This window comes from Acomys minous (genome assembly GCF_964271855.1).
Source record: "Acomys minous genome assembly, chromosome: 8".
In the NCBI taxonomy this organism is placed as follows: Eukaryota; Metazoa; Chordata; class Mammalia; order Rodentia; family Muridae; genus Acomys; species Acomys minous.
Window position 1 is genome coordinate 58,406,011 of NC_140489.1, and position 19,046 is coordinate 58,425,056.

The 19,046-nt window shown below is 38.8% G+C and overlaps 1 protein-coding gene across 6 annotated transcripts in view; it reads left to right on the top strand.

Moving 5' to 3' along the window:
- Nucleotides 1–19,046, top strand: part of SLC25A21 (solute carrier family 25 member 21) — a 502,852-nt gene that overhangs the window by 285,585 nt on the left and 198,221 nt on the right. The gene's annotated exons all lie outside the window — the stretch shown is intronic.

Here is a 19,046-nt window from a genome sequence, read left to right on the forward strand (position 1 = left end):
CTGTACTCAAACATTAAGTTGAAATTAGAATAGTGCTGTTATTTCACATGCAAATTATTTATAAGTTATGTTAATTTTATGGATCACTGATATGCTCTTGGGATGTTATTTCCAGAGTTTTCTATTTTGGTGATAAACTTTATGTATATACATGCTATACATGACATTTTGAACTATGTTTACATTGTAGAATCAGTAAAAACAGGTACTGCTTGTTTGTGTTATCTCACACTTAACATTTTGCATTAATCCTTTACGTCCACTCTTTTGGTACTTCTCAAGAACACGTTGTTAACTATAGCCAGGCATCAAATCTCAGCACTCAGCTCACACAGCACTTACTGTGGCTGCCTTGTTTCTCTCTTGCTATTGATCTCAGCCATTCTGACAGCTATAAGATGGAATCTCAAGGTGGTTTTTACTTTTGTTTCCATTTTCCTGATGGCTAAGTATTTCTCAACCATTTGAGATTTCTCTATTGAGAAGTTTGTGTGTAGGTCTGTACCCCATTTTTAAATTGGGTTATTTAGGGTTTTTGATATCTAATTTGAGATCTCTCTCTCTCTCTCTCTCTCTCTCTCTCTCTCTCTCTCTCTCTCTCTCTGCATATATATGATATTAGACCTCTATTAGATATGGAGTTGGTAAAAATATCATTCTGTATGCTGCCTTTTTGTACTGGGACATGGCTAACACACATGCCCTCCAGTTTTGTCCATATTATCAAATGTGGAGAGAGATTCTTAATATCTGAATACTATTCTGTTATATGTAGTTTATTACCATATAATGATGTCTTGATCAACAAAGCAAAGTGGTAATGATGTCATAGTGCAAAGTAAAGACCATGTGTCTGGGGTTATACTGGATATGTGGAGAGAAGCATTGTAACAAACACTAGAAATTATATAAAAGTATATTTATATAAATATGTATAGTATGCAATACTTAATGTAGCATATGTTATTGCTTTACATGTTTATTATGCTTTTACAAGTGCTTTAGATACACATTGAAAGAAAGGTTTTTGTTTTGTTTTGTTTTGTTTTTTATAAAACTGTCAAATTATGCTGTCTTCTTGTTATAAGCCTAGGTCATCTGTTTAAGAGTGGCCCTTTAAAAAAAGATAAATAAAAAATTGATCAGAGGGGAAAAAAAAAGAGTGACCCTCATCTGAGAAAATGCCTCTTGTTGGCCTGTAGGCAAGTATATGGCACATTTTCTTGATATGTGTTTGATATGGGAGAGGCCAGACCACTGTGGGAGTGTACTGTGTATAGGCACGTGTTCCTGAATTGTATAAAAAAGCAAACTGAGCAAGCCAGGAAGCAGCACCCCTCCACAGTCACTCCTCCATTGCTGCCTCTAGGTTTCTACCTTGAGTTCCTGCCCTTGGGTCCCTTTCACGATAGACTTTGAATTCTAAGACAAAAACCCTTTGCTTCCCAAGTTGCTTCTTGTCATGATGTTTATCATGGCAATAGAAATAAAACTAGGGAAAGATCACTTTATCCTTTCATCCACTGATGGACACTCAGGCTTTTTTGATACCTTGGCTATTTTGAGTAACACTACCATAAGCATGAAAGATCTAAAGCCTTTAGATATATTTCATTTCCTTTGGGCCTATACTAAGTTGTGATATTGTTGGATCACTTGAAGGTCTATTTTAGTTTCTTGAGAAATATCACACTGTTTTCCATAATGTCTGCAACAATTTACATTTGTACCAAATGTGTACAAGCGTTCCCTTTCTTCACATCCTTACCTATACTTGCTGTCTTTTTGTCTGAAAAAACTCTGGGTCCTGTGGTCAGTTGCTGTATGAGGGCACTAGATGACCTGGGTAAAGCTGTCACATCAACCTGGTGGCTTGAAGAACAAACCTTTATTGCTCTTTCGTGTGGCAGTCCTTACAGCAGTTACAGGTAGCCACATAAGCTCTGTCTTTCGTGCCATTCTAGGACAGGCTGCTTCCGTGGTTTTGCCATCCCCTGTGGCATTATTTTGGTACCCGTGAGGCACATGGCCACACTGAGATTCTAATAGTGGAAAGGAGAAAGTGAGTGTGGAAGGCACTTGTAGCCTTTAGTTCTATCTCCCACACTGTGTAGACAAACCTTAGTTCTGTGACAACATACAGAAGATGCCATGGATGCATCCTCCTGAGATAGCATGGTGGGACTGTTTCAGTTAGGTATTCCTTTAGTTTCTTCCTCGATCCATATGCTGCTTCTATATATGTTAGTGTGTAGAAGAAATTAACTACTACAGTGTGAGGAAGCACATTGATTGGAGTCATGGCAGAAACGTCAATCATTGCATCTCACTCTGGTGGTTAAATACAGGCACTGTGTGAATGCAGAAGTCACAGACTCCTCTGAAGTCACCAGCAGGGGAAATCTGAGTTCAGTATCAATGTACTTTTAACTTCCTAACGCCTTTGGTAACACTGTTTATTCACCCAAGTCTTTACATTCTGGGTTACCCTGCAGAATTCCAGAGCAGATTGTCAGAATTTTCATCTATCAAAAGATTCTTTTAGTGCATACTCACTGTAAAATTTTAATAGAAATTTGGAGTGTCTTTCTTAGAAAAGGTTCTTAATTAAATTCATTAACTAGATTGCATTAATTTCTATCCCACCCTGCTTCAGGATAAGTCATAACTCTTAAAGTGGCTGTATTTTAATTCTTAGTAAAGCAATCCACTTGGAACTCTGTATTTCCTCATTTAATTGGTTTATTCTGTATTTTGGATTTCCTCCACTTCTATATCAGCATCTTTCAGGCATATGTGTTTCCAGGTCATTATAGGATTGTAGTTAAATACATTCAAAGGATTCTTGCAACTCAAGTCCAATCGAAGACAAGCATCTTTTGAATCCAGGTCTGGGAGTGGTGAATTATTTTCCACTCCCGTGGCTGTTTTTCACATAAGTGTTACCATTCAATCAAAGTTTGTTCTGCCATCATTTTCAATAAAACATGGATGAGTCCAACACAGGAGATATAAACTTAAAAACCCAAAATAGTATTAATTAATGTTAAAATTAATAATTTATTAATATACAGTATTATATTAGTAAAAATTGTATATGCAAGCTATCTTAAAAATAACTCCATTTCTTTACACCTCTCTAGTTCCTAATATTTAGGTGTCCATTAATTAATGTTCATGCATTAATTGATTAATTAATTAATGAGGATTAATTGACCCTCATGCCCCTCTTATAGCTTAGTTCAGTGGTCAACCATTAAAGCATTCTTTTTAAAAGTTGTTTTTTTCTATATATTTATTTTTTAATTGCAACTCAATTGTTATCCCATCACTTGTATCTTCCGTTCCTCCCTCCCTCCCGCTTTCACCCTATTCCCCTCCCCTAGGTCTATGACTGAGGGGGACCTCCTCCCCCACTTTATGGTCATAGGCTATCAAGTCTCATCTTGATAGGCTGCTTATTCTTTCTTTGAGTGTCACTGGGGCCCCCCACCAAGGGGAGGTGTTCAAATATGGGGCATAAGAGTTCATGTCAGAGTTAGTCCCTGCTCTCCACCCAACTGTGGAGAATATCCTGTCCTTTGGCTACATCAGAGTAAGGGTTCAATGTTTACTACTTGTCATGTCGGTTTGCGCAATAGTTTGAACAGACCCCCCCCCCCGAACCTGATCCACCTGTTACGAGGTTCTTCTTGTAGGTTTCTAAGATTCTCTGGAACTTTCTTTTTCCCCATCTCCTATATTTCTCTTACCAAGAGTCCCACTGTGATGTCCTCCATCTATTCCAATCTCCTGGTAAGTGAAGACTATCATGTGACATGCCTTTTGGGCTAAGGTCCAATTATAAGTGTGATTCTTTCTGCTTCTGGGTTAACTCACTCATTATGATTATTGCTAGTCCCATCTATTTGTCCATAAATTTTGGAATTTCCTTGTTTTTTTATAGCTGAGTCGTATTTCATAGTGTAAATGTACCATAGTTTCTTTATCCACTCTTCTACTGAGGGACATTTAGGCTGTTTCCAGGTTCTGGCTATTATGAATAAGGCTGCTGTAAACATGGTTGAGCATATGTCCCTGTTGTGTGGTGGAGCATCTTCTGGGTATATTCCAGGGAGTGGAATAGCTGGGTCTTGAGGAAGCCCTATTCCCAGTTTTCTGAGAAAGCACCAGATAGATTTCCAAAGTGGCTGTACAAGTTTGCATTCCCACCAGCAATGAAGGAGTGTTCCTCTCTCTCCTCTTTTTCCACATCCTCGCCTCATGCCCCTCTTATAGCTTAGTTCAGTGGTCAACCATTAAAGCATTCTTCAGTGATCAACCTTTAAAGAATTCCCTGGTATACAATTATTTGTTTGCCCTTTCATTTTCTCATATCCATTTGACAAACCCTCATCTTGATTTACTTCTACTCTTTCTGAGTCTATAACCACACAACTAAATGTTTCTGGTAAAATAACACTAATTGCATAAATATCTGGAGTACGGTGGTGCCCAGTGATGGCTGCTACAATTTAGTAGCTCAGCCCCTCCATCATTTCCATGAGGGATAGCTCACACTCTCTCTGACTTCTTCTTTCTCTCCTTGCTCTTAATGGGTGACTTTTATTCCTAGTCCCTCAGTAAAATAGAAGCAAGTAGAACCAGCATCTAATACTGTACTATGTACAGAATAGGAACTCAACATATAGTGAATAAAATCCTTCCTGGACATGAACATCCCTAATAACCTAGAAACTGATTTCAATCACACCACCTGTGTGATAGCAAGGAAGCATCCCACTGTGCTTGTGAGGATGAAGGCACAGGAGCAAGCACTGATGAGCTTGGAATTGAAATCTTAAACTGAAATCAAGCATTAATTTCTACTTAGACAACATTTCTAGTAGTAGTAATGTATACATATATATGTATATATATAATCAATGTTATTTCAGCTAAATAACTGTCTCCCTCCTGCTTGCATGGTTTACTCTTATAATTTAAAATCCAAAGGATATTGTTCAGTTGGCAGTTGCATGAAAGATGGTTTGATTTTAGTGAGTTGGTTGTATGGAATAAAAATTAGCTAAATTAATCAGCCTCGTAGAAATCCTGTGTAGCTGAACCCAATGAGTGTGTAAATGGAACGTGCCCTTAAAACTGAATCAGCATTCTCTTTTCTTTTCCTCCGCAAGCCAGACCTTGATAGGAAATGTGGTTTGTGGAATAACCTAGAATAACTTAGTAAGTTGAACCTCATGGGAGCCTGGCACGGAGGCTGGTTTGAAATAACAGCTCAAAAGTAAGTTGTGTAGCTCTGGTTCCAGGTCATTCAGCAAGTATAAAATTAAGAGTTAACACATAAAGATAAGTGTGATTAATGAAATGGAGGAAATCTTGGCTCAGCGTTAGGGAAAGGGTATGGCAGTAAATGTTTTAAAACCAGAAATCATTCACTGTATCACGACCGCAAGGCGGCATGCTGCGTTGGATGAAGGAAAGCCACTGCCACTGAGCCCTGCTTTTTCTTCGATGGCAATCAGTGTCAGTGACTTAGAGGAAAAAAAATTAACTGCCTGGGACCGAAAACTCTGAATTCTCTTAGCGATTTTCTGTAACCAGCGGTTAGTTGGCTGGCTTTCCCTTCCTGTAAGGTTCTCACATGTTAGCAAGGAAAGAGAATTATTTGTTTGAGAAAGGGAAGAGTTGCTGTCATTTGTGTCTTTATGGGATCAAATGCTAGAAGCTTCTGCATAATGGAGTAGCAAAGGGATTGTGAGTATGATGGGATGGGTGGGCTGTCCAGCTGAAATTTTCTAAGAAGCTAAAACTTTGATGTAAGACCATAATATTTTTACTGAATTAAGCTAAACAGAGAGAAAACGTTTCAGATCGACTTTCTGACATCTTTGAGAACTTGTGAGTGATGATAAAGGATTATTGGAGATTTAGAGAAAGCACTGTCTCTCCCTGCATTTGAACACCAGCTGGGTAACAGCATAGATTTTGACAAAAATGTGCTGCAATATCTTTGACAATCAGCTCTCTGGATTACATGCAAACAAAACCCCTGATTTGTAGCAAAAATGGTACGCCCGTTGCCTTCTCTGGTGCAGCTTTCAAGCTCCCCACATCAGGCAAAGGGCGAGATGCTGGCATGAAGGCACCAGCATCAACACAAGGTCTGGTTGCATCTCTTCTCAAAACGGAGATTACGAGAAATATAGTCACTGTTCTGCTTCACAGAAGATGAGAAAAGTCCCCGGAGCTGGACCAGACCTCTGTAGACCTGAGGGCGGCACCTATGCTCGCCTTGTAAGTGGCCCTCTCCTCCATGCCCAACAGTCCCAAAGCCTCTTCTAACCCTGTATCTCAATTTTGATGAACTTCGTCAACTTGAACATTAAAAGTACAATACGAACTTTCTCTGAACTAACACGTCTTTATTATATATGCCGTATACTAAGTGATTAAGGATTTTATGTGTGTTTACTTTATAGTTTGTATAGCAAGCATCAACCCCTGTTTTCCACCATGCATTTCTCTTTAAAGCCATTTTTGTACATCTCTGGAAATATTTTACCATCTGCCAGATAATCCATGGCTTGAATTTTTCCCTGTACTGCTGCCTGTATTGTGTAAATATCTTAGCTTTCTACAAGGGAGTAACACACATGGGAGTGGATCCTAGATCTAACTGCACATGGAGCTCTCCTGGAGTTTTACCCAGGGTTACACTTGCGGGATGCGGAAGGAGGGAGCAAAGGAAGTGTAAATATCTTCCGTTAAAATATCAGTCATCTTAAACACATTGTACTGAGCTTAAATTGAGTACAAAGTAATTAACCTAAAGGCATTAGTAGTAAGAGACAGTAGTTTAAGAATTTCTTTAAATCTACTTTTGCCTTTAAAGTGAATTTGGAAAAAAATCACCTATTTATGAAGTTTTCTTTCTTCCTTCCATATGCTCCCTTTACCCTGAGCCCCAGAGGTTAATGTGTTTGTTCATACGTTTTAAATCTGAAGCACATCTCTACCCATTCTTAGGGCAGGGAGACTGTAAACCGTGGTAGGACAGAGAACGCAATGTGGAAACTATTGCAGTCCCTGAAAACGTGTGCTGACAGCTCCTGCTCAGTGTTAGTTTCTTTAAAAAAAAAAAAGAAAGAAAGAAAGAAAAGAAAAAAAAAAGCACAAGTCCATAGTAAACCTATGTGAAAGCTTTTGCTTCACATTTTTCAAAGGGAGATGTGGTTTGTCCAAACACATAACCCTCAATAAAATCTTTCAAACCTGCCAGATGTATTGCCTTGTTGGCCACGTCAATGCGCATAATGTCGTTACTATACCACAATGCTAGAGCACCTTAGCTGTTATTGGGGGAAAGCACAATATATTTGATTTCCCTTTATGAGAGTCACATTGCTTATAATTCAGCAGGGCTACCGCATTTTCTGGGCAGGCTATCAAATAGGATGCTGTAATGATTTGCTTGACTAGTGGAGTAGATAAAAAAAAATACTAGTTTTGTCTGGAGCTGTTCTATTTTTGAATTTGAAATTTGTACAGTATGTATCCATTCCTCCACAGTTCTCTTTAGAAGTCAAAATTATTTAACACTTTAAGATTGAAAATATGGCATAAAATCAGTTAAGTAAATGAATAAAATAGCATGAATATCAGAAAACAAAATGAGGTCTTGTATTTAATTTTAAAATAGCAAAGAGGGGACTGCCAGATCTTTTGGCATGATAGAAGGCACAGGCTTACCATGGACCTGCTACCCTGGAGACTCCTGATTACTTCTGCACTGGTCTGCACAGAGCTGGTGAGATGTTTTCTGCTTCGTGTTAGCTACCAAGGTTTTCTTGGCAATAATTCATCCTACTTAAAAAACAGACATGAACTCAGCATGCATTTGTAGTAATTTTTCTGTAAGATCACTCTACCTTCCAAAGTGATCTATAGATTCACTTCAGTCCCTACTAGTGGTACTTTATAGACAAATAGAAAAAAAGAAATCCTAAAACTCAAACAGATCCATAAAAGACCCCAGATAACCAAGAAATTTTGAAATAAAAGGAGTGAAGCTAGAAGCAACTTATTACCCACGGTGGCTAACCTTGGTTGTCTGTTTGACCACATCTGGAATCAACTAAAACACGAGCTACTGGGCACGCCTGGGAGGGGTTTTCCTGCCCAGATCATTTGAAACAGAACGAGTCACTCTAAATCTCAGCCACACTTTCTGGTGACAGCCCAGATGAAAAGACATGGAAGGAAGCTTTGCTGTCTTCTCTTTCCCTGGCAAGCCCACCTATCCTGTTGCTGTGGCATTCTTTCATCAATACAAGAACCAAATTTTTTGGATTGTGGCATAGTCTGAAGATCAGCAGCTTCTAGGGATCCTCTAGAACTTCAGCACAAATTAGGACTGCAGAGACAACCAAACTCAGCCTGAGCAACTACTGGATTCTCAGTTTCCCCATACTTGGTCTGCCTGGACATCCTGTAGGCCAATAAATAACCACACAGAGAAGAAGGGCATTGGATTGGATCCCTATTTCATCATATGAAAAAAAAAGTGGACTGGATTAAGTTATATTTTATAGTTATAAAAATCACCAAAATAAAGCAGCCCTCACCTTGATATAGACAAACAATTTGAAGACATGGCTCAAAAGTGCTTGTAAGAAAAACAAAAATGGATAATAAAATGGATAAATTATAAAGTTCATCCAAAACAAAGAAACGTTTAGTAGGTTGAAAAGATAGCCTACAGACTGGAAAAAGAGTATTGTCAAACCCTACATTTAACAAGGGATAACATCCAAAATATATAAAGAACTCAAATACCCTATTTTAAAAAATGTTAAAGACACATGAGCAAAAAATGTCCCAATCAAAAGCAAACAAGATTCTGAAAGTATGTGCAATGCCACTAATTACAGCACAGTGGGATGTCATCTCACTGAAGTTAGAATGGCTGTTCTCGGGAGAAAAGCAGCAAATTCTAACAAGTGAGCTAATCACTGCCATTATGGAAAACAACAAAGATGTTCCTCAGAAAGCTTCACCATGTTATCATGAAACTACATGTACGTGTGTGACTCTAAACTAATTGAAATCTGTACACCCATGTTCATTTCAGTATGATTCGCAGTAGCCTAGATGTGGAATAGAAGAAACAGACGAACTGAGGAAATATATGGTACACATACAATGAATACTATTAAGTCCCTAAAAAGAAGGAACTACCAAATTTGTGGCTACATGGTCAGACCTGGAGGGCACTGTGCTACATGGACCAACAGGGCACAGACTGCTAATACTGCATGATGGAAATAAAGTGGAAGTGTCGTTTCCAGATACCCAGAAGATCAACGTTACAGAGTAATAGCTAATCAGGAGTAATAAGCTCTAGAGATAAATCATTTGCACGAAATGATGACTGTAATCACCAACACGGTGTGTTTGAAATTGCTAGAAGATTAGATTTAATGAGTGCATAAGGTCCAGTAACTAACTTTAGTTAGTCCTTCCACAGAGTCACCATATGAAGATAGCACACCAGCTCCCATATACTCACAGTCACCTAAAAGTCAAGTTTAAAGTATTATGATAGTTCAAAAACTATCAAGAATTCTCTGGCTTATATATATGCTAAATTCTTACAACGCCACATTCTGCACACCATTGGGAAGGAATGGTTTAATTGTCTATGGTTGCATAATTCAGCTTGTTTTTTTTTTTTACAATTATTAAGTAACATCTAGGTACAGGCACGTGTTATGGACAGGCAAATGTTTATGGGTAACTGCACATTATTAGCCAAAGTATAGTATGCTAAATGCTATTTCAACACTTTAATGCATTTGAAATGGATTTATATTTTAATATTATGTAACTGGAATATATTACCAAATTATAGAAAACAAATAATGAATTGACTTAGTCAAAACAATTTGGAATAGATTTGGATGACTTTGTGATTCAAAGTGTATAAAAACTATATCAATAAATTCAAAATTAAGTCCATAACTTAAGGATCATTCAACATTGCCCTTTAATCAGTTATGTTCAAGGCTTCTTTGGGGTACTCAGTTTGTTTTCCATGTCCCTTCAGTCTGTTATAAAAAGGGTCACTGAAGCCATTGGACTGTAGCTCCAGAGTAAAGGCGGAGTGGAGTGGGGAGGAAGCCTAGGATGGCTTGCTGTCCCAGGTGTCTGTGCTTTGTGTACAGTAGGGTTAGCAGTGGTGGCATAGAATGCTCCATAGCAGTTCTGCCCACCAATTATAGTAACTCACGTACTGTTGGCCCCCTTCCTGCGGCCAGGTTGTAATGGTAAGGTTTTAAATCATCTGCTCTATGGCACACATATTTAAATTTTCTAAGAGCAGTCTATTTCTCACTGGGAAAAAAAGCACATTGTTGAGATATGAGATACCTACTTGTGGTTCTTGGCAAGGTGAAGGAAAACAGTTAAGAACTTCTTGGTAATACACACACACACACACACACACACACACACACACACACACACACACACATCCTTTTATAGGACATTCCAAAGGCAAAGATATACATAACATTTAAAAATGTTAAAGGTTTGTTTATATTTTCTATTATTAATTTTATAATTACTATAACATACTTCCTTGACAAGAGTCAACAATTTGGAACCAAAGTAAATACTCATATAAGACTAAAATTGATGCAGAACCTAGAAATACCTTTAAGTAGCAACGTCAATCACCTAGAGATGGCTGTACACATGTTGCCTTCCTCAGTGTGTGACTTCCATGTTGACCTTTGAAGGTCACCCTTGGCTCTGCATCAGACTGGACTTCAGCACCTAGTACATTATCCTTTACACACACAGCTCTCAGCAGTCACTTGTCAGCTTATTAGATACTGATTGACCTGTATCCTGTTTACGTTTGTATACCAACTGGCATCTGAGTATGTGACCTCTATTGCAATTCTCTACTCTAGTACTACCTGTACTTTATTTTATACCATTTTATATTTCTCGTCCTTATCTGCTTATTTATATAAAGCTCAAACTAATGAAAAAATACATAATGAATAGCTGCCAGTCCATTTTATTTTGAAGATTGGCTAACATGGTGGCATATACACAGACCCCAACCAGCAGTGATTTATTTATTCAACAAATATTTATTGAGCTTCCCGAGTGCCTGACATCATGAAAAGTCATGGGGTTGGGAAAATAAACAAGGGAGCTGCATCCTCTACCTGCACGGAGCATTCCACAGGAAGACAGACAAGAGCAACGTCAACCGAGTTCAGGAGACTGTTGGAGACACATCAGAAGGCTCCTGTGTCAGACAGAATTAGATCCACCACATCTCAACCTCAGTTTATAAGATAGACAACAGGAACTCAGAAGTGTTAGAAACAACTATTTTATTTCTTTACTGTGAGGTGCTATACCCCTGAATCACCTTGTCCAAGATGGCTGTCTCTGCCCTGTGTGCATAAACTACAGCAGGAAGGAAGAGCCGTGAGAAGAACGGCAGAAGGGCTGCCTTCAGGACAGAGGAACGTGGTGCTGATGTCCACTCAGGGCCTGGGACTTAGTGAAAATTCTCAGAAGAGGTGAAGGCTGGGAAAAGCATTCGCAGCACGATGGTAACCCTTTCGCAGTAGCATTGGCTCAGATGGAGATGGATAACTGCGCCAGTTAAAAGAGGGCCACATTGATGCTGGGAATACAAGTTCCAGGTTCAGAGATCTGATGGTTAATCTCACTTGGCGACTTGACACACTGGAAAGAGAGAGCCTCGGTTGAAGACTAGCCTCCATCAGATTGATGGGGGAGGGGGGAATTCTCTTAATTGACAATTGATGGAGAGGAGTGTAGTACAGTAATGCCTTCCCAAGGCAGATGGGCTGAGAAACCAACTGGAGCAACCCCAGTTGAATTGTATCCAGTTCAATTCAGGTTCCTGCCTGAGTTCCTGCCTTGCTTTCCTTCTATTGTGCACTATAACCTGTGAGCTAAATAAATACTGTTTTTTTTTTCAAAGTTGCTTTGGGTCGGTGTTCTATCATAGCAACCAAAAGCTGACTCACAAAAAGAGTTAGCCCATGGCTGTCAGGACCCACTGGACTTTCATTTAAACCACAGAGAAGTAGTCACATCCATTATGGTGTTGAGAACCTGCCAAAATGTTTAAAAAAAAAAAACAGTTATAACATGCTAAGTTTACCATGTTGATTTACATTGCTCTTCAGTTTTTGTGTTTGGGCCTACAAAACCACTCTTATTGTCTACTGATGCTTCTAATAGCCAGCTCCCTTTCTCTGTTGTGATAAATCAGTGTTAGGATTCTCATTTACAGTAATACTTGAAAATGAATATTTTTATGCTTAGGTCCTTATTTTCTTCCCTCCCTCTCTCCCACTCTCTTTCTTTCTTTCTTTCTTTCTTTCTTTCTTTCTTTCTTTCTTTCTTTCTTTCTATTAAACAGTCTTCTCATTGTGTAGCACTGTGTAGCCAGGCTGGCCTAGAAATCTGTGTAGACTAAGCTGGCCTCAGACTTACTGAGACTCGCTTCCTAAATGCTAGGATTAAAGGGTTGTGCCACCAAGCCTGGCTGTTTCTCTTAATTTTTAATTGGAGATTCAAATAACACAAAATCTCATTAAAATAAGCACAATTTGAAGACATTTTATTCTCTTTTTTTTTTTTATTCTCAAGGCAACTGTTGTTCTAAAGTTAAGATCAAATACTACATTTAAATTTGAAATCAACCAGAAAAAGCATCTGCTAAGAAAGAGTTGGTCCAAATATCTTATTATTTAGGTTGGTGCGGACACTTTCACATCCTTCCTTCAGATACTGTGGTGTTCCTGAGGAACATCTCCCCAGGAAAAGGGCTTCTGTGGTTGTTTGACAGTGCAGTTTTCTATCAGTAAAGAGATTAAACTGTTTGATTTTGTATTCATCTGTGACTGCTGCATCTAATACATGTCAGGTTGGTGACAGGAAAACAAGTTTTTTTTTGAGATCCACATGTTTTGAATTGGCAATTAGAATAGATTAAATGGAACCTACCATTTGAGTTACCATCTCATGTTAAAACTTCAGCCATCTCATGTTAAAACTTCAGTTTAAGAGGGAAGTATTAAAACCTGTGTCCATAGATTTCTTGTTCAGTTTGAGACTCCACACGAGGTAATAGAATTATTAAGAAGTCTGTGGTGGAATTCACTGCTTGGATGTCACTTCACATCATCTTATTCCGTTTTTATGGTTACCCTCATATCTTCATTATCCCAGGCTACCCAGTGAAGGAGAGCCAGCGTCCCTCCCACCCTAGGGAATCTAGACTTCACTGTGAATTCTGATAACAGTTTTACAACCTCCACATCACTTCCAATGTACATGTTTTCTCTAATTAAAATGTGTTGTTACTAATTTCAAGTCTACAATTACCTATTTTGGTTAAAAATAACAATAAGTAATCAAACTGATACTCTGGATCAAATATGTTACGTTTGGCAATTTGAGCCACATTTTTTCTGTTGTCAAAGTCACAAATTGGTAGGTAGCTTTCATGGATAGACATCGACTGTTACAAACTGTAACAGTTCTCCTTTTCATTGGTGCATCAAAATACTCTACAAAAACAACTTGAGAAAGAGGTGATTTTGCCTTACAGTTTAAGAGGGATATAGCTGATTTTTCTGACATCACAGTGGTAGAAGGATAAAGCAGTCCATCACATTACATCCACAGTCGGAGGGAGAAAAATCAATACCGATGCTCATCTTACTTTCTTAGTTTGTACAACTGTAGGTTGTACAAATACGGTGATGCCATATTAGGGATAAATTTTCTGTCCTTAGTTTGACCTTTCAGGAAAAACCCTGACAGATACAACCAGAGGTATATTTCTGTGATGATTCTAAATCCTATAAAATTGAAATTAAGACTAACCACCTCTCACACTTAGAGGTAACAGAACACCAGAATGTCTATGTTTTGATGACCACTGGTGCTATTGCTGAAAAACCAAAACAAAACTGGAAACCAAAGAAGAAAGAGGATGAGCATCACTGCTCTTTGCTGGCCCACCCATGAATGAATGTGATTGGGTAGCAGCAAGATTAAAAGACACATGGTTAGACCACTAACAGAGCACATGGCCTTGGGTTACTGTCACTCCTCTTAAAATCTGTTGGAATATCCTCAGTGAATGTGGAATCCGTTGGTGACAACACAACAACAGGCACAAATCCAACAAGATAATCTTAAAAGTCCATTTACTGCCCCATCATAAGGATGAAGTACAAATACCAAGAAATGATCCGGACCATGATCTACACATTTCAGTCTCTTCTCTTGCCAATTTCATATCCACTTTCAGGCCCAAGTTACCATAAGCTTTAAACAATTCCTCCTTCTCCTCTTCCTCTTCTTTTATCTCTCTCTGTGTGTGTATGCATGCTCATATGGGCACACATGCACACATGTGAATGTACATAAATGTTTTTCCACTATTCCTCATGCTCATGCTACCTTCTAGCTAAAGTATCTTTCCCATACTTGACCTCCAAACCAGGCCATGTTGGGGGCCTTTCTCTCTAAGAGCGTCTGTCAGCTCGGTGCTATGCCTCCGCCTGTGTATCCTTATTTCACTGTCTGCTCTCTTTGCTAGGCTCTATCCTCAAATCTGGACACAGAGGGAGCAGCCAATGTGAAATTTCTGGGTGGATACAAGGAAGGTTGATGAAAACTAGAGATTAGAAAATAGCTTAACTACAAAATTATAAGATAGAGTCTGTGGGGAAGTAGAGCAATTTTGAAAATAAGAAAATGGCTTTCTATTCATGTAAACTGAGTTTGCAAGTTGTGCTATTAATTCTAATTAGTGGTTGGGGCTGTTGGTTATTTCAGGAAACTTTTGGGTGATATACCATATGGTGCTGTTTGGCATTTACAATTTTTTTTTCCTTAAGAGAGTGAGAGAAGCACTGCACACTTGCTTTGGTAAGAGATGCCCAGTGTCTTATTCATAGACCCTCACTTAACTGATGACGGTGGTAGTGCTTGGTAAAAATTCTGTCTTAAATGTTGAGTTTGGGGTCAATTTCATCTATTGGATTATGGCTTTATCCTAATTAACTAACCATAAGCTGTAACTGTTGGTTATATCGGTGTACATACACACGTGTGAGTTGGAATTCAAGAGTAAGGGAATCCAGAATTTTAGATCTTGAATTTATTCCAGATCATTTAAATCTTCCCTTTGCTGGTGGGAAACAAACCCTCATGGAAAAATGACTATTCCTTAGAGGAACCAGGCAAAGAGTTCTGGTTACTTTCTTTTTCCAGATGATTTTTCCAGCAAGGATATATTGGAGAACATAGCAAGATGCACTAGTACTTTCCTGAGTAATTCAACTTTATTAATAAAGATAAAGGTGTTCCCCAGAGGCCTGGTCACTTACAACCCTGCTGTCCCCGGTTCCTTGAGAAACCATGATTGGCAAAAACTTATGATGATAGCTGTTGCCCACTAGGAGAACACAGCTTCCTGTACATAAAACTGCAGGAGAAAAAAAAGCTCGTCTTGCAGAGAAAACTGCTGGTTTATAAATTATCAGCATAGTAATTGATAATCAATATAGTAGTTTAAGTAGTTTTTCAGCTTAGCAGTTATAAAATAACTGTTGTGTTTATAAGAGTAACAATAATCACAGCAGCCACTTTACCTGGCACCCCAGATAGTGATGGCATTTATAATGTTATCAGAGACATGTATAGCTACGTGAGGGTAAGCTTTATCATTCTCTACATAAGTAAAGGTTGTTAGAGTTCAGCTCATTTCCCCAAGGCCACACAGCAGTATAGTATTTGTAGGTAGCTCCTTATGGGAGATACATTTACTGCAAATTGCAAACTAACTCAGTTTGGGTTTGGCTGTGATTTAGGCCCTCCAACCCCCCATTTTACACCATAATTATACACAGGAGTATATTATACACAGTTCATGTATATTATAAATGTATTTATCTTTATTAATAAAGAGGAATTGATCAAGATAGTATTGGTGCATCTCTGCAACTTGTAAGATCACACACACACTTAGTTTTGCTTGAAAAATTACATTCATCTGGGAGTAAAACCAGTCAGAATTCCTTTCCTGACACCTCCAGGGATCAGTCATTTATCCACAGAGGCATCTACTTCTTATCAGAAAGTCAGGAAGATGGCTGGTCAGAGAGTGAGGACACTTGGCGACAAAGGCTAAAGAACTGGGTTAGTTCAGCAAATTGGCTGGATACAAAATTAACTCAAAAAAGTCTGTAGCCTTCCTATACACAAATGATAAGCTTGCAGAGGAAGAAATTAGGAAAACTACACCCTTCACATTAGCCACAAGCAATATAAAGTACTTAGGAGTTACTCTTACTAAGCAAGTGAAGGACCTGTTTGAAAAAAATTTCAAAACCCTAAAGAAAGAGATTGAAGATGACATGAGAAGATGGAAGGATCTACCTTGCTCATGGATAGGGAGAATTAACATAATAAAAATGGCCATCCTACCAAAAGCAATCTACAGATTCAATGCAATCCCTATCAAAATACCTACACAATTTTTTAAAGACATTGAAAGTTCAATTCTGAACTTCATATGGAAAAACAAAAAACCCAGAATAGCTAAAACAATCTTGTACAATAAAAGGTGCTCTGGAGGAGTCTCCATACCTGATCTCAAACTGTACTATAAAGCAATAGTAATTAAAACAGCATGGTACTGGCACAGCAACAGGCCGGTTGATCAGTGGAATCGAATCGAAGACCCAGATATGAATCCACACACATATGGTCATTTGATTTTTGACAAAGAAGCCAAATCCATTCGATGGAAAAGGGATAGCATCTTCAACAAATGGTGCTGGTCTAACTGGATGTCTATGTGTAAAAAAATGCAACTGGACCCATATTTGTCACCTTGTACAAAACTCAAATCCAAGTGGATTAAAGACCTCAACATAAAACCAGAGACACTAAATCACTTAGAAGAAAAAATGGGAAAGAGCCTGGAACATATTGGCACAGGAGACAACTTCCTGAACAGAACACCAACAGCCCAGGCATTAATGTCAACAATTAATAAATGGGACCTCATGAGGCTGAGAAGCTTCTGGAAGGCAGGTGACACGGTAAAGAGAACAAAGCGACAGCCTACAGACTGGGAAAAGATCTTCACCAACCCCACATCTGACAAAGGTCTAATATCCAAAATATATAAAGAACTCAAGAAATTAAATACCACCAAACCAAATAACCCAATTGAGAAATGGAGCATGGAACTAAACAGAGAATTCTCAACAGAGGAATATCAAATGGCTGAGAAACACTTAAAGAAATGCTCAACCTCCTTAATCATCAGGGAAATGCAAATCAAAACAACGCTGAGATTCCATCTTACACCCATCAGGATGGCTAAGATCAAAAATTCAAGCGACACCACATGCTGGCGAGGATGTGGGGAGAGAGGAACACTCCTTCATTGCTGGTGGGAATGCAAACTAGTACAACCACTTTGGAAATCTATCTGGTGCTATCTCAGAAAAATGGGAATAGGGCTTCCTCAAGACCCAGCTATTCCACTCCTTGGAATATACCCAGAAGATGCTCCAGCACACAGCAAGAAAATTTGCTCAACCATGTTCATAGCAGCCTTATTCATAATCGCCAGAACATGGAAACAGCCTAAGTGTCCCTCAATAGAAGAATGGATAAAGAAACTGTGGTACATATACACTATGGAATACTATTCAGCTATTAAAAACAAGGAATTCCCGAAATTTGTGGATAAATGGATTGAGCTAGAAATGATCATAATGAGTGAGTTAACCCAGAAGCAGAAAGACTCAAATGGTATATATTCACTTATATCTGCATATTAGCCCAAGGGGCATGTCCCACGAAAGCCTTCACTTACCAGGAAACTGCGACAGAGGAGAGGACATTCTAGTGGGACTCTAGATGAGAGAATCATGGGAGAAAGGCAAAGTAGAAGGCCCCAGAGGGTCCTAGAAGCCTACAAGTAGAACATTATGATAGGCAGATTTGGGCACAGGGGTCCCACTCAAACTAAGGCACCAGCCAAGGACAATACAGGCAGTAAACCTTAAACCCCTACCCAGATCTAGACAATGGACAGAACACTCTCCACAGTAGAGTGGAGAGTGGGATATTACTTTCTCACATACTCTGGTGCCTCACCTTTGACCATGTCCCCTGGACGGGGAGACCTGGTGGCAATCAGAGGAAGGACAGCAGGTTACCAAGAAGAGACTTGATACCCTATGATCATATAGAGGGGGAGGTAATCCCCCTCAGGAACAGTCATAGGGGAGGGGAATAAGGGGAAATTGGGAGGGAGGGAAGAATGGGAGGATACAAGTGATGGGATAACCATTGAGATGTAACAAGAATAAATTAATAAAGGAGGAAAAAAAAAAAAGAACTGGGTTAGATTCTAACCCATGTAGCAGAAAGAGAAAGCTGCCTTGTGTAAATTGTTCTAGATCTCCACATAAACTCTATGATATTCATGCATGCAGGTAGGAGCATGCACATGTGCATACACACACACACGTGCACGCTCTCTCTCTCTCTCTCTCTCTCTCACACACACACACACACACACACACACACACACACACACACACACTGAACAAGCTTTACTGTCTGTGCCATCTTAGGAGAGTTATTTAACCTTGTATGCTTTAGTTATCTTGTCTATAAAATTGTGGCACACAATGTCAACTTGATATATGTCCTCTATTAAACTAACGGTATCTAATAACTGCTTGGTCAACTAAGTCATAATCACCTTTATTTCATGAATGTTAGAACTAAGTCTTATGTTTTGTCATGCCAGTGGGAAAACTCAGACTCCTTTCTCTTCTCCCTCCTACTTATACTTATCTGCAGTGAGAGTGGAATACAGAATTTCTGTTTAATTAGTTGTAATTTAATCTGATTGTGTTTTTTTCTATTTTCCTCATAGC